Source organism: Lissotriton vulgaris, chromosome 6, assembly GCF_964263255.1.
Source record: "Lissotriton vulgaris chromosome 6, aLisVul1.2, whole genome shotgun sequence".
In the NCBI taxonomy this organism is placed as follows: Eukaryota; Metazoa; Chordata; class Amphibia; order Caudata; family Salamandridae; genus Lissotriton; species Lissotriton vulgaris.
Genome location: NC_141694.1, coordinates 1,285,544,114 through 1,285,560,275, shown reverse-complemented (window position 1 = coordinate 1,285,560,275; position 16,162 = coordinate 1,285,544,114). Strand labels below are relative to the sequence as shown.

The window sequence follows — 16,162 nt, the reverse complement described above, 5'->3', positions numbered from 1 at the left end:
GTGGGTCTTCCATGTACAAGGACTGCCGGAAGCTATGAAGGAGCATGGCCCATTCCATAGAGATGGGATGTTTACGCGCACCCCTGGCTTCCTCCTCCCTAAGGGCATCCTCCTACGCCGCCGCCCACTTACAGACTGCCCCGGTCCATGCCGCTATGGGGGACCTTCCGGAGATCGCCAATGCATGGCTATACATCTTTTTGCCAGCAGCAGCGCCAAGGACACAAAGCGTCTGTGTACCGGGTCCTGTTTAGGCACGTGAAAAATGCCTAGTGCGCTGGATTCCCAGGAGGCTAGGGTTGTGAGGCCTGTGAGATCTGTCAGTGTGTCGTGCACTGTTTGCCACAGGGAGTGGAGGTCGGGGCAGCTCCAAAACATGTGGCGTAAATCTGCGTCGGGGGAGCGACACCTGGGGCATAGGAATTGTGTTGCAGGATAAAACTTTTTCAGTCGCTCCGGAGTGAGGTATGCCCTGTGCAGTATGTAGTATTGGATGTTTTTGAAACGGGCGTTCCTAGAGTCGCGTTTCGGGGCCTCGAGCGCCTTGGTCCACTCTGAGTCATGGAATGCGCGCCCAATGTCTTCCTCCCATGTGACCCGTAGGGTCGCCAGGGGAGCGTATGAGAATTCCCGGATCGATTTATACAGCCAGGTGACCAAGTGGCGTCCCACTCCCATGTGCAGAATAGTGTGTATTACTGGATGCGTGTCAGGTTCGCCGGCCTGGAGATTATGGTAAGGACGGAAGCCCTCGAGTAGCTGTCGGTATCTGAGGAATTGACCTGGGGGGAGTTCGAACTCAGCGACCAGCCGGTCGATCGGTTTCAGCTGACCCTCCTCAAAAAGCGACTCCATGTCCGTGATGGCACAGTGCGTCCATTCAGCGAGCATTGGAGCCGAGAAATAAGAATCCCGTCTGGGGCAACCTACCAACGGTAGTAACGGGGAGTATGGGGTTCTACCGGGGGACTTCCGGTGGATCCGCATCATGCATTGACGCGCTATCGCGACTTGAAGGGGGTATGTACGTCGGGGTTTGGTGCCCGGGAGGAGAAGACGGGTGAGTTCCGGGGTCGTGACTCTGCCGGTCGGGGTAGAAGTCTCCTGGGTGTAACGGTCCGCCGTCCAATATGACAGCCATTGGAGCTGCGCCGCTAGGAAATAGGACTCAAAGGAGGGATCTCCGAGCCCGCCTTGTGTTGTGGGGAGTTGAAGGGTTTTCAGGGCCACTCTGTGTCGGCCTGCGCCCCATATAAGGGTGCCAAGGAGAGAGTTGAGGTCCCGGAAGAAGGACCTGGGTGGCACCACTGGTAGGTTAGTGAAGTGATAGAGGAGCCGGGGAAGCATCACCATTTTAGCCATGGCTATCCGCCCTATAGGGGCTAGTGGGAGCTTATTCCAGAAGGCAACAGCCGGGCGAAGGCTAGCGAGCGCTTTACGGTGATTACTGTTGAAGATGTCTGCCGGAGAGTGGTACAGGCGGACACCGAGGTACCGGGGGGCCTCCGCGGACCATGAGAGTCTATGAGTCCCCAGCCTAACATCACGGGGTGGTAAGCCCGGGCGGAAGGGGTAGATCGTGGATTTTTCCCAGTTCACTTGGAGTCCCGAGGCGTCTGCGAACTCAGCAAGTGCCACCCCTATGGGGGTAAGGTCAGCCTCGATGTACAGGACATATATGAGGAGGTCATCTGCGTACATAGAGACGCAGTGCGTGACGTCCGCGAGCGGGTTGCCCCAGCATATTCCCTCTTGGCGCAGTCTGACCGCCAGTGGCTCGACAGCCAGGGAAAAGAGAAGAGGTGACAGGGGGCACCCCTGTCTCGTGCCTCGTCGAACCTCAAATGCAGATGAAATGTGTTTCCCAATCCGAACTCGCGTGGTCAGATCGGTGTACAGAAGGCATGTGTATGCCATGAGTATCGGGCCAACGTTGAGACGACGTAGGACCGAGAAAAGGTACGGCCAGGTGAGGGTGTCGAACGCCTTTTCCAGATCTAAAATGAGGCAGGCGGCGCGGGGGAATCTGTCCCGTACCTGGTCCTGGACATGGAAGACTCGGCGGATGTTCTGTGAGGTGTTCCTCCCCGGAACAAATCCGCATTGATCAGGGTGGATCAGTGGGCATATGACCTGGGCATACCTGTCAGCCAGTATCTTCCCGAGGATCTTACAGTCTGCCGATAGGAGCGTGATAGGGCGATACGAACCCATGTGGAGTGGGTCCCTGTGTGGTTTGGGGAAGGTAACAATCACGGATTCTCGCAATGAAAGGGGTAACATTCCTAGATCATGGGCCGCCGCGAACATCCGAGCCAGGCGAGGGACCACCAGGGGAGAAAACGTCAAGTAGTATTCTAGTAGGAAGCCGTCGAGCCCCGGGGCTTTATTACGAGACAGGGCACGCAGTGCTTGGGTGATATCCGAGGGTGCTGTTTTAGCGTCGAGCGTACGCCTGTCAGCATCCGATATCGTGGGCAACGTCAGTGGATCGAGGAAGTGGTCCACGAAAGATGGGGAGCACCGGGTTGGGGCCCTGTACACCCGAGCGTAATAGTGTTGGAACACCAGGAGGATCTCAACTTGAGATCGCACTAGCACACCCTCCAGGTTGATGATGTCCGTGATTAGTTTGATCTTGGTGTCCTGCCTCAGCATCCAGGCAAGCAGCTCTCCCATTTTGTCCCTGTCTTTATGGACTCTGGAGGCATAGGCCCTGAAATTATATTTCCTGAGAGCAGCACAGGCAGCCTGGTATGTTGACTTCGCCTCGGCTGTGAGCGCGGCGTGCTCCTCTGAGTCATCGGTTTGTTTAGTGAGTATAGCTAGGCGCTGTTCCGTGGCTAGGAGTGTCTGTTCTAATGTGCGGCGAACCCCTGCGATCTGTTTGATGCATTTCCCCCGTGCCACTACCTTAAATGCATCCCATTCCACCAGCACCGATGATGCCGTGTTCGCGTTGTGTGAAAAGTAGTCTTGTATGCTGGTTTTCTGTGTGTCCCTGAATACCAGGTCTGACAAGCAGTCTTTAGGGACACGCCAAATGGGGACGGGTGGGTGCGGGGGGCACCAGGTCAAGCGCAGTATGTGGGCGTCATGATCCGAGAGGATCCGACCTAGGTAGTCCGAAGAGGTTACCTTAGGGAGGATTGGTGCAGAGCATAAGAATCTGTCCAGGCGGACCCGAAGGTTGTGGGGTATCGAGTGGAATGAGTAAATGCGGGCCAGAGGATGTAAGTGTTGTGATGCATCAGTAAGCACCCAGTGTGTGGTTCAAGCTCTGAAGAGTTCCGCTTGCCGGGGACTGGGGAATGTGCGGGGGGTGTGATCGGTCCAGAGTGGGGTCCAACGTGCAATTGTAGTCACCCCCTAAGATCCAAGGAACTGTAGTGAACTGGGCCAAGACTCCCGTGAGGTGGTCCCAAAATTTATCCTGCTCAGTATTAGGGGCGTAAATGCTGCCAGGAGGATCCCTTGTCCATCTAAAAGTCCCTCTAGTAGTGCATATCTGCCCTCCCTGTCCACCACCCGCCTGAGTGCTCGGAAGGGGGTGCCCGGCTTAACCCAAATTAAGGCGCTGCGCGCAAATGCTGAGTATGTCGTGGCACAAAAGGTCCCCCGCCATTTGGTCTGTAACCGGCTTAATTCAGTAGCATTAATAGGTGTCTCTTGTAAAAGAGCAATACTAGCTGACATACGCTTAATGTAGGAGTAGATGGAGTAGCGTTTACTGGGTGTGTGGAGGCCCGTACATTTAGTGTGAGGACATTAACATCCGACCGCGGAACCGCCATTACTAAGGGATCGTGTATGTGATCGGGGCCCCCTTGCAGTCCCCGGAGGCAATGAGGTCATGTGTTTTGCGTGTGCTCCTGCGCGCCATGCTTCCATGAGTGTGGGGAACTGACTGACGTGGTTAACAACAGGTAGAACCAAGGGTGGGAAACAGTCCCAATACAGGGGATATATCACCGGGGAGGCATATCCAAACTAGTGTCCCACTAGGGGAGAAATATAACAGAATTCTGCGGGGGTGGCAGCATGTGTTACCGCCAGGCTTGTGCGCGGATCGGGCTTTTGTAGGAGATATGCCTATCGCGAGCGCATATAGTTAACTGGTTATGCAGTCCTGGCTCACAAACAGCACATAGCACATAGAGTGACCAGGAAAAGAGGATACAGCAATTGTCTTTCCATCCATCATGAGGAGGTGCCAGGTTGTCCAGCCAGGGTAGCGCCCACTGTGTGTGCGGCAATGAGGGGGGAAGAGATTGGGCCAAACCCCGACATTGTGCCATCGCTGTCTCGGTCTTTCTCAGAGGTGAACAGGTGCGGTTGGCATTCCAGGTCCGGTGCGAGGGGAGATATGTGTAGTTCAGCCACCGCCCTTAAAGCGTCTCGCCTCTCCTGTATGATTTGCGTAAGGTCGGGTGAACCCGAGGGGGAGGATGTTTGGCTTTTGGAGGGGCCTGTCTGGGTACGTTTCGTGCGCCGTCTCCTGGATCGTCTTGCATCACTGTTGTGCACCCGTTGGAGTCCGGTCTTGGGGATCAGCGGACAGTGGAACTCAGTCCAGTCCCGTGCCTCATCCGCCGTGGTGAAGAATATGGCCTTCGTTTTGTGCAGCACTTTGAGGTGGGCCGGGAACAGCAAGGAGTATTGGATATCATTTGCGCGGAGGCGTCTTTTAACCTCCAGGAAGGTAGAACGTTGCTGCTGGACTTCTCGGGCATAGTCCGGGAACACCATGATCTGTTGGTCCTCGACCTGCAGGGGCCCGCTGTCCGGGCCGCACGGAGCACCGCATCGCGATCTCGGAAGTGTAGGAACTTGGTCAGCATGGGACGTGGAGGGAGACCCGGCTTGGGTTTCCGTGCGGGGACCCTGTGGGCTCTTTCAATAGAGAAGAATGCCGAGCGCTCTGACTCGGGGGTGAACGATCTGGTCCATGATTCCATGTAGGTCAGGGGGTCCGAGTTCTCAATTCCTTCCGGCAGACCCAGGACGCGGATGTTGCATCGCCTCGAGCGTCCCTCCAAATCAACCGTGCGTTCCTCGAGGGCCGCCACGCGGCGCAGGACCTCCTTCAGGTCCGTTTCCTGAGTTTTCACCGTGGGTTGTAGTGCGGCCACGATCTGTTCCCCCTCCTTCACTCTGTCCGCCAGCTTACGATGGTCATCGCTAATCAGGCTGATGTCCGTCGTCAAGACACCCAATCGTTCCTCCATTGAAAGTCGGGATAGTTCAATAGCTGCCAACACCTCGACCAGTTTCGCCGATAATGTGGGGTCAGTATGTGGTGTGTTGGCCTGCGTCCAGGTCCGCGTGTGTTGCATGTTCTCAATGGCCATTTCAGGGACGGCAGTCACCTGTGAGCCCCTTGGTTTCCCCATGGGCCCGGAGGAGAGGGCCCTGCTCCACTATGGCTTCCGGGAACAGCGGGCTGCCAGCTACTAGTTCGTTGGGGTAGAAGATAACCCGGTGGGGGTTAGTTACTCAGCCTTAGTTGGTGCCGGGGTGGTTAGGGACCCGCCAGGGGGCCCCCAGATTCGGAAGGCGTTGGCGGCCCGCAGCCGCTAGTGGTTTCAGTGGTGCAGCAGGGGGCCGTGTGGGTGTCCACGGGCACGCACCACTTGGGGACTCTCCCCCACTGTGACTGAGCAGGGTATGCCAAACATTTATAGGTATGGGTTGAGAATCATTACTTCCAAACTTCTTTTTCTTAGAATGTCGATGCAGAACATCATAGAGTCCAATATAGAGAAAAAGATGTTTCACAAGATGAAGATTTCGTAGGGAAATCTTTCTCCAAAGCCTGGCTCTGGGTAGGTGTTTGTGTCACCCACTCCACCGGATGTACCCCACAGCAAATAATCTCAAACTGATCCTGAAGCACAGGCAGCAGAGTAAGGCAAGACATGGGTCACTCTGGTAGAAATGAAGGAGTTGAAGTAGATGGCACCTTTAGATAGTCAGAATAAAAAAAATGTTATCCTGCACCACAGGAACAGAGGTTTATGTAGGTGCATTGGTCAAAGTCAGGCAATGTATTGGAACTTGGTAAAACTTGAGTTGGGGACAATTTAAGTGCCCATTCAGGCTGCATGCCAGCCACCCCTTGGAAGGCAATGAGAGCTACAAAGACTATGGCATGTACCTGCTGGAACTCTGTTAATAGACAGAAGAATATTATTAAAGTGATGGGAGAGAGGGTGTGGAAACTGGAATGTAGAACACATTTCTAAGGAAATAACCTGCCCTAAATTATTCCAGAGAGGTCTAAAGTCCACTATTGCAAAGGAAGGAGCTGAACAGAATGCTAGTTTGAAGAGCTGACCACAGGCCCCTCAATTGTAATCTCCCATGAGGACTGTAAAACTAGAATCCAAACAGAGTGAATGGCAGTTTGTACCTCCTAGCCTGAGGATGTAGATGAAATTAATATAACCTATTCTTAGGCCTCTTCGTACCATAGGGAGCTACCTTATGCATTGTAGGAATTTTACCCCTATGCAAACACAAGAGTATGAGTGAATGGAGTTTATAACTGTGGTCACCCAAAACCAAAAACAATGAGGATGTTCTACTACTGGATCACAAAACTAATGTGGCACATGACATGGTGTTAGTCCATGGGCCATGCAAGGGACACTGGGTCTCAGTGATGGGGCTGTTGTCATATGTTTCTGATTTATCAGGGTCAGCCCAACTACGGCTCTGCAAAATGGGTCAAGTCCAACTCCTTCAACACTTGACTCTCAATGGTCTCAGTGGAAGCAATGGTGAGCAGTCACAAGCTTCTCAGGGTGATAGTGATGGAGTGTGCAAACTCAGGACTCAACAACCACACAGTAGTTCATTAGCTGAATGTCCAACTCAGTGCTCTACTTAGATAAGCATAGTACTTTGATGCATACATTTAAAGTGGAACAACAAACGGTTAATAACAGCAGGTACAAACATATTCTAGTGCTTGGGTTACTGCACCATGGCTACCTCCCTCTTTTTCCCCCTTTTTCCCAGGTGTCTCTTCTTTCTTGTCTCTAGGCAGGTCCCCTGTTAGTACAGCAAGGCACTATGTGGCATTAATCCAGGCTTGGGTGTAGATGTCTCTATTCAATAGTGAGTGCTCGCAGTTCAATGCAGTTCTCTGTTTAAACAGTCTCATAACATGCATGTCCCCGTGTCTGTTTTGGCTGCTGGAAGGAAACCGGCAGCACATGTATTGGGTCACTCCCGCTTCTGGGAGGAGATGCACTTGCAGCAGATGCAGCCTTTACTTCAGGCAGAAAGCAGGAGAATGGGGCACCGGATGCTGCAGCCTGGACCCCCTTGGCAACTGCAGTGACTAGATGCGAGTGTGGCCCCTCAGCAAACCACTGGACCTTCTTCTAGGTCACTTGACAATAAAGGAAGGTGGGCCACAATGCAGGCTGTTAGTTACAGCAGCACAATGAGAGTTATGGGGTGCACCTATTACATGCGTTAATGGTGACAACCAAGAGCGCACACTCAGTTTTGGTAGTGATGGCTACAATGGGCCCAGTTCTTGATTCCAGTGGCGAAGTCCAACACGAGCACAAGTCTTAATTCTCCGTGATGATGTCCACCATGGGCCCAGCTCTGGCCTTCTTGGCTGCATTCCCTACATGCACAACTCTTCATGTCAGTGACATTAGCAGCAGTGATTGGTCCTATTTGCAAGAGAACAAGGTCACCCATCAATCAGCAATTCCCGCTCCTAGGGCGTCCAGAAACGTTTCCGAGGTCTTCCTTGCTTGATAGAACCACAGCACCAGGGTCAGCTGCTTCTGTACTCCCTGGACAGACATAACTCCTGCAGGTGTGATAGGTTCCTTCCATTTCTCAGCAGGTCAAAGATAGAGGTCGTCAGCAAGGAAATACTCCAGGTGATGTCCCCTTGCCTCTGGGAAGCTGGCTGTCAGACAGACACCAGCTCTAGTAACACAGCAGTCCTTAGAGTACTCTGCAGAGCACTCCTTTCCATGGTCAAAGAAAATTTGGAAATAGTAAGTGGATCAGCGACTCCCACTTTTTATAGACACTAAGGAGAAAGGAGATGTGGATTCTCTGTTGGTTTGAGGTGGTTCTGTTTTATAAAGTGATGCTCCTTACAACAGTCTCCTGCTTGGAGCACGCCAAACAGAGGCAAAAAGGTTTGAGCTTTATGCACCTTCCTATTACCAGCTGCACTGAATCTTCATTCAGGAACAAAAGACTGGGCTCACCTTAAGTGGTCCCTTTAACTATTAACAACATAAACTGTAGTCCCACCCTTAACCCCCACCATCTACCAGATGGAAGTGTTACAGGAAGACTAATTAGCAGCTCCACTCAGCAAAAGGCCTAGTTGGATTTCTAAAGAAGCTTTGTCTCCTCTGTCTAGGTCTTTTTCCTCCAGCTTCACTGAATAGGAAAGCAAACCCACCTCCATCTTGTGCACAGGAACAGGACAGGCACTTCCAAATGGAACCCGTAGGCGTCCATTACTTTGGCTCACTCACACACGTAATACATGTTCCACACAAGCCATGTACAGAAACATGAATCACATCTGTTTGGGATTTTAGCGCTTGAATAGGCATTGCCACATTGAAGCATAACATAAGTGGGCCTGTAGGCCTCCACTCCAGTAAATCTGTCTCTTCAAAACTGAAGATTCACAAAACATGGTATGCTGCAACCATTGGTCTACATCCTAAGTCAAAGGCAGTGACGGTAGTCCACTTTCAGTCAAATTAGGGCACACACGTTCTCCCCTCCAGGTCACCGGACACATCCAGGACATCTTTCATGCAAGCAGTTGTGTGTACACTAGATTACTGTAAGGCTAGGGCCAAAATAAAAAATCACGGTACCAGACACTGGCAGTGAAGCACTTCTGAGCGACATTCTACCAATGTGCTGGACTGATCATGCTCTGATCAAATTTCATATAGTAGGTAGCAGGTCTGGCAGACCGGCATTCCACGGTCATATACCTCCGTACAGAGACTGGAAGGCCCTGGACAAACTCAGACTGAATGGCCCAGTGTTTGAAGTAGAAGACAGTTTCTCCATTACGCAATCAGTGGAGGCCAACTATCTATCCCTTTGCTCAAGGATTTCCAGCACCTCGGAACGCCTCGTCCCTCTGAAAAAGGGTAAACCCCAGAGACGAGCACCGGCCCCTTGGTTTGATGACTCCTTAAGAGCTCTCAAACTAGCATGCAGACATGCTGAGAGAAAATGGAGGCAGGGTTACTCTGACACTCATAAAACCCTCTGGAAAACACACCTCCGGGAGTATAAAACTGCCATCGCCCTAAACAAAGCCAAACATTATTGCTCCATCATAACTAATGCCACGAACAGTTCAAAGAGTATTTTTCTAATACTCAAAAATCTGACCAATCCGGACTGTGTTACCTCTACACAGCCTCCCACCCAAGCCCTCTGCGACAATCTTGCAGTGTTTTTTATCAATAAAATAAACACCATTATTCACAACCTGAAAACACCCCCCTCCTCAGAAACTTCTAACTTGCTGAGACCAGACACCAGCCCGCGGAACTTGTCGCTTCCTGGCTCTGTCCTTCTGGCTAGACTGGGGGAATTCCCTCCGATCCCGGCCGTCGAGTTTGAAAGACTTGCGCTTGGTATCACCTCGGGTTCCCCACTTGACCCCCTACCTCCAAAAATATGGAAAAATTTTGGTATGGAACTTTTTGACACCATGCGCCTAATATGCAATCAGTCCTTGCAGAGTGGCTTTGTTCCAACCCCTTGGAAACAGGCACTAATCACTCCTCTTTTAAAGAAACCCTCCCTGAGCCCAGACTGTCTTTCCAATTACCGACCCATCTCTCTGCTGCCTTTCCCAGCGAAGGTCGCCGAGCGTTGGGTCAGTTCATGCCTGTCCACCCACCTGGAACAAAATAACCTTCTTGATGATCACCAGTTCGGGTTCCGTCCTGCCCACGGCACAGAAACAGCAGTTTTAACTGCCATGGAGGATCTTCGAATGCGTGCAGACAGGGGCCAGCCAGTGGCACTGATACTGCTGGACCTGTCTGCCGCATTCGACACGGTCAACCATGCTAGGCTGCTGCAGAGACTTAGGGAAGTGGGAGTGGAAGGCACTGCATTGCTTTGGTTTCATTCCTATCTTCGGGACAGAAGACAGGCTGTCTCTCTTCCCCCTTTTCAATCCGCCTTTGCAACAGTACCCCAGGGAGTCCCTCAGGGCTCCTCCATCAGTCCCATCCTCTTTAATGTATATCTCATCCCGCTAATCAAATTGATCCAATCCTTTGGGGTCAAAACAATAAATTACGCGGATGATACACAGCTTATTCTCTCATGGGAAGGTGAAGATGCCATTCCTTTTTCAACCTTCCACGACTGCTTAAGAGAGACGGCTGGATGGCTACATAGTAATTCCCTCCAGTTCAACTCCGCGAAAACGGAGGTCCTGTTCTGTTCAGGCACTAAGATACCCCGTCAGTTTCCGAACGAATTCTGGCCCCCGGAGTTCAGAGACAAACCTCTGCCAGTTCCTTCGGTGCGCAACCTGGGAGCCATGCTGAACAACACATTAAGTATGGAGACCCATGTGACAAAAACCGTGGGGATCTGCACTGCCCTGCTCCGATCACTGCGGAAAATCATGCCTCTTCTCCCGGCACAAGCCAGGGCGTCGATAGTCAGGTGCACGATACTCAGTCGCCTTGACTATTGCAACGCCCTGCTCCTGGAGTCTCCAGTCACGACACTGGACCGACTACAGCGAATTCAATCTGCCGCCGCCAAGCTGGCTCTTGGCTGGACGAGAAGGGCCTCAGCCACAGCAGCTCTGGCTGAGCTACACTGGCTACCCCTAAAACAAAGAGTGGCATTCAAGTCCCTCTGCATTGTCTTTAAGGCTCTGCACGGACTTGGACCTAAACCTCTGCAAGCCCTGTTCCGGTGGTACACTCCTGCCAGAGACCTACGTTCATCTTCTGCTTGTCTGGTAAAGGTACCCAGATTCAACAGAACCAGAACAGGGGGCAGATCATTCAGTGTAGCTGCGGCCAAGCTGTGGAACAGCCTGCCCACTGACATACGTCAGACATCACAGCTTCTTCTCTTCAGGAGACGCATTAAGATATGGCTCTTCCCCAAATAAACTGCCCGTCTGACTGTTCTTCCGGTTTACCGTTAACAGAGTAATTTCCAGCGCCAGGAAGCCTGCAAGGTGTCAGTTTGCGCTTTACAAATTCTCAAAATAAATAAATAAAAATGCGACTGTTTACCAAGCAATGGACATATCTGTCCCAACACATGGTTAGTGAGGTCATCTGTGCTGTTAGAGACATAAATGTTTCTCCCACCTGAAAATAGCTGCTAGGTAGAAGGTTACAGTTCAGAGTCCTTTGCTGAGTGTTGTAATGCTTGCTTGGAAGAACGTCAGTGACAATAGTCCCGAGCTCACTGTGTCAGAGGACTCAAGTTATATCTCACTGTTGATGTCAAACTAGGCTGAAATCTAGACAGAAGTTGCTTTTGTTCTCATTCAGAGGAGAACTGCCTGGCATCTCAGGCCAGACGGTTCCTTCAGGAGCAGGTCCAATGGTGTTTATTTGCTCATGGTTGATCACAGATTTGGCATAGTGGGCCACCGGAGACAGATATGCAGCCTAGTGCTATTCCCAGCGGCTGAGACATTTGCAAGAATGGATCCTATAATCTTTCTCACTCTTCTTCTTCTGAAAGAGATGGCACAAAATGTAGAACTTGAAATGCCTAGCAGGCAAATGAATGGGCTGATGCTGCTTTGTAGCCCCAGGGAGTCACCAGACAGATATTTTACAGTCAGAGGCCCAGCTATCTTAGTTCCAAAGGAGGGAGTTGATGGGTCATAAGTTGACTCAAGGTGAAGCATCTATAAATGTGGGAGGCTCTATGGCAGGTGCAAAATGTTGAAAGATGCATACTCAACATAGCATATTAGCCTGTGTCATTGACAGCAGGGATTCAGCTTAACCAGTAGTATCAACCTTTGTCAGATTTTCAGGATATTCACAATGGAAGAGTATTGTCTGGGTGTGCCTGAGACAACAATGAGTCCCCTGAAATCAACCAAGAAGGGCGAAGTATTTTCTGAACTTTTGATTAATCACCAGTTACACTTTATCAATGGTAGTACAGCCTCTAATAGCACATCCAAAGCGACATATGATGATGGTAGAAGATCTTAACTAATAGATTACATTATAGTTAATATTGAATGCTGGGAATGTGTCCATGGTTTGGCTGTTATCAGAAGAGTTGAGAGTGACCACAATCCTGTGGTTTTATGTATGAAACCGAGCGCCAAGTTGCTTATCACCACCGTTAACTTGAGTAAGGCGAGCTATTGCCATGGTATTGTTCCAACTAATAGCAGGAAGAATTTAAGGTGGAACAAATAGAAATACCAGCATGGATTCCCATTATTTGAAGGCATAATGTCAAATTATGGATCTATAATTTTGAACACCCCAACCGACAACAGTGATAATATACTGCCAGCATACAAATCCTTGGTTAAAGAACTGAGAGTTTGTGGTCAAAACTGACTGGGGTTAAGGTTGCAGGATTTACTGGTAGGAGACCATATAGCTAGTTTGACACCGAATGTCAAGCTCTGATATGGTGTCATTCCCCCCCCCCCCCGCAGAGCAAGTTTTTTTTAAAGAAGTAGGCGAGAGTGTAAACACCTCTTAGTTCTAAGAGTTTGATGTACCAAAATGCTCTCTGGATAGAACTGAGAGAGAAATCTCTTTAAAAAAATACTAAGAGGTTTTGGAAACTTTTGACGCGTGGAGAAAGGAGTAGTAAACACACTAGAGTACTACATTTGCCCAGTAGCCTGGGTAAAGCACTTCAGTGCCCTATACAGAGTTGAGGCCATGGCCCCTCTGATCCACAGTTGCGGGGGAGGATCCTTATGAGGATTGTTCTGCAATTAACATCTTAGAGCCAGAAGAGGAAAGACCACTGAGAGGCATGAAGAAGTTTAAAGCACGAGGTCCCGACCTAATGCCACTGACTTTTATTTGGAGGCGCCCTTTTGTGGGCTAGAGTCCTTGCTAAAATATTCAATTTGTCCCTAACCTCCAAAAGTGTCCCACCCTATTGGCACACAGCTATTATTTTGCTTATATTTAAGAAGGGAAATTGTAGCAGCTCCTCTAACCACCACCCAATCTCCCTCCTGGATGGAGCAGGTAAAATTCTCTGGAACGTCCTACTAAATAGGATGCAAGGTTGAGTGGACAGGCAAATTATCTGAACCGAGGCTCAATATGGTTTTAGATCATGGGTGGGTACCACTGACCAAGCAATGCAATTACTTATGATCTCGTACAAGTAGCTAGTCAAAAGGAAATCCTCACTGTTTTGAATTTTTGTGGACCAGAAGGAAGCTTTTGGTTTAGTTGATCGGAGAAGTTGTGGAGCTCATTGATAGACCAAGGGGCTGATACTACCCTGGTGTGGGTAATAAGGGAGCTATACGCAGAAAATATCGCCAGGGTTAGGTGCAGACTGGGAGGTGAGTGCACTTAAGCTTTTTCTGTAGAACAGGGTGTACGGCATGGTTGTGTGCTAGCGCCTCTACTGTTTAGCCTCTTCTTAAGTGTTTGAAGTGAAATATCTTCTTGAAGAAGCCTTAGTTATCCCCACTATGGAAGTAGAGTCCTGATATTTTTATTTGCTGATGATGCAGTGATGATGGCTAAAACAGAGAATGCAACCCATAGGTTATTAATGCATTTGGTAGAGTAATGCCATAGGAAATCCCTGACTATCAATTGGCCAAAAAAAGTAGTATGGTCTTGAGACCTTCCCCCAGCTTCAAGCGGAAGCTAATGATAGACGGTGTGCCAGTCAAGTAGTACAAGTATTTGGGGATACAGTTCACGGAGAAAATGCAATGGAAGAGTCATACATAAGTCAACTGCAGTCCTGAGCCAGTCCACAGGTGCAATTTTGAGGTTTAGACACAAGGCAGGTACTAAGAGTATCAGTATTATCTTTCCAATCTTTAAACAAAGGCAGTAGCAGCAGCACTATATGGGGCTGAGCTTTGAGGGTATCGGAATCAATACCCGCTGCAGTGGCCGAAAACAACTTCTTAAGAGCTTTGGTGAGATTGGGTCTGCTTGCAATTTATGCAGAACTTAGCTTTACCCCAACAACGGAGGTAGGAGCCCTCAAGCCAGTACTTCAGTGGGTCAAGCTGCTGGAAATCCAAAAGTGGCAGTCTACTTAAAATCCTTGATAGGTGAGGTATATGGCAGTAGCTATGGTAGGAGTATTTGGCTGTCTTACGTAAAGGATACTCTAATTGAATTGCAATGCACTGAAGAAACAAAGTGATGGGTGGAATGTATGAATTGATATCAGTCACTGATCTCATCCAGGATCTCAAACATGATGATCCCATCACCACCATCTTGATGGGTCTCCATTGGCTCCCTTTGACAGCCTGCACCATCTTCACCACCAGCTGTACGATCTACATGCCAGCATGACCAGAAATCCCATTTATCTTGCAAACAAGATTACCACACTACTGGGGATATTTACAAGCAAATGCTAAAGTGCGGTGTTACTCCAAAATTAGTAACGTCACACTCCGACAGTTTTTAAATGCAGGGAAGAACCATATTTCTAAAATACGGTGCTCTCCTGCCTTTCCCCTAGAGCTGGTGTTAAAAAGCCTGCTTGGCAACAGCGCAGGCACAGTAGTGCCATTTTGCTAAGGTGCCTGTGCTGCAGGGGTGATTGTTTACGTGCAGAAAAGGGGCACTTCCTGCACATAAACAATCTTAAGAGGCGATTTGCTCTATCCATGTGTGCTGCTAAATGCAGCACATGTGGAAAGAGCACTATACGAGGAGAAATAAACCTTTTTCAACATATCGCCTGTTTAAGACCAGGAATTTCCTGGTCTTATTTTTGGCACTGCCCCATACCTTGTAAATATGGAGCAGTGCCAAAAAGCAATGGGTGCTGCGGTGCAACCCCCATTGCAGCACGCACTGCACGCCCCTTCACACTAAGTGCTGCGTGAATAGGGGAATTATTTACAAGGTGGTGTTAAGCCATGTTAAGTGGCTTAACGCCGCCTTGTAAACAAAGCAAAGGAGTTAATGCCACCAGAACATTGAAAATAGTGACGTTCTTGTGGAGTTAGGGGCTTGTAAATATGCCCCTACATCACAACGCATTAACTTTCCGCAAACCAGTGTCTTCCCCTATCACGTCTTGACTTTATAACTGTCTTTAACCCTGTAGGGGACTCCGTTGCCTTTTTGGCTATGTTTGTGCTTTAGAAATACCACATACAAACCACAACAATACTGGTAATTACTCAAGGGTGACAAAAGTGGGCACTGGCTCTCATTTTTGGGTACTGGTACTTATTTTTCATGATCAGACTTTGACCCAGAGCAAAAGAGAGAAAGGCAGAAAATGGAGAAGTCGAAAGATAGGAAAACAGTGACAAAGGGAGGAAGTAGGGATGAAAAAGAGCCTGCTAGGGTGAGATAAAGAGACATGAGGTGTTGGGTGGTGGAAGAGAGAGGCATGAGCTGGATTCAAGACTAGGAAGCTTTGGTGTTCGGCAACTCAGGCATTCGACCTCACCAGCTGGTGCTCCAACTAAAGACATTGAACCCCTTCATTTGTGTTTTTTCCTTTGTGAATTTCGCATTTTAGCACTTTAGTCAACCTCTTCTCTGGCATAAATCTTTACATACTTTCTCCATGTAGGCTCCTCTACATAGACTGACAAAAGTAAAAACCATATGCGACATGGTCACGTGAGGACTTGCAGCATGAACATGTGAGGACCAGAAATATCATTACAATCCAGATTTGAAGGGCCTGATTTAGATCTTGGCGTACGGGTTTCTCCGTCACACCAGTGACAGATATTCTTTCCACTGAAATATCAATTCCATTATATCCTATGGGATTTATAGTTTGACGGACGATATATCCGTCACCATTTTGATGGAGTAACCGTCCGCCTTGATCTAAATCAGATCCTAAGTTCGGGGATCTGTGGTTAATATATTACTTACCTAATGCATAACTTGCAATACTTTCACTCTACAGTGTCGGTTTC

The 16,162-nt window shown here is 49.4% G+C and overlaps 1 protein-coding gene across 1 annotated transcript in view; it reads left to right on the top strand.

Annotated features, from left to right (window-relative positions):
* The window catches only part of ARHGEF33 (Rho guanine nucleotide exchange factor 33), a 371,211-nt gene that overhangs the window by 354,635 nt on the left and 414 nt on the right, over positions 1-16,162 (top strand). The gene's annotated exons all lie outside the window — the stretch shown is intronic.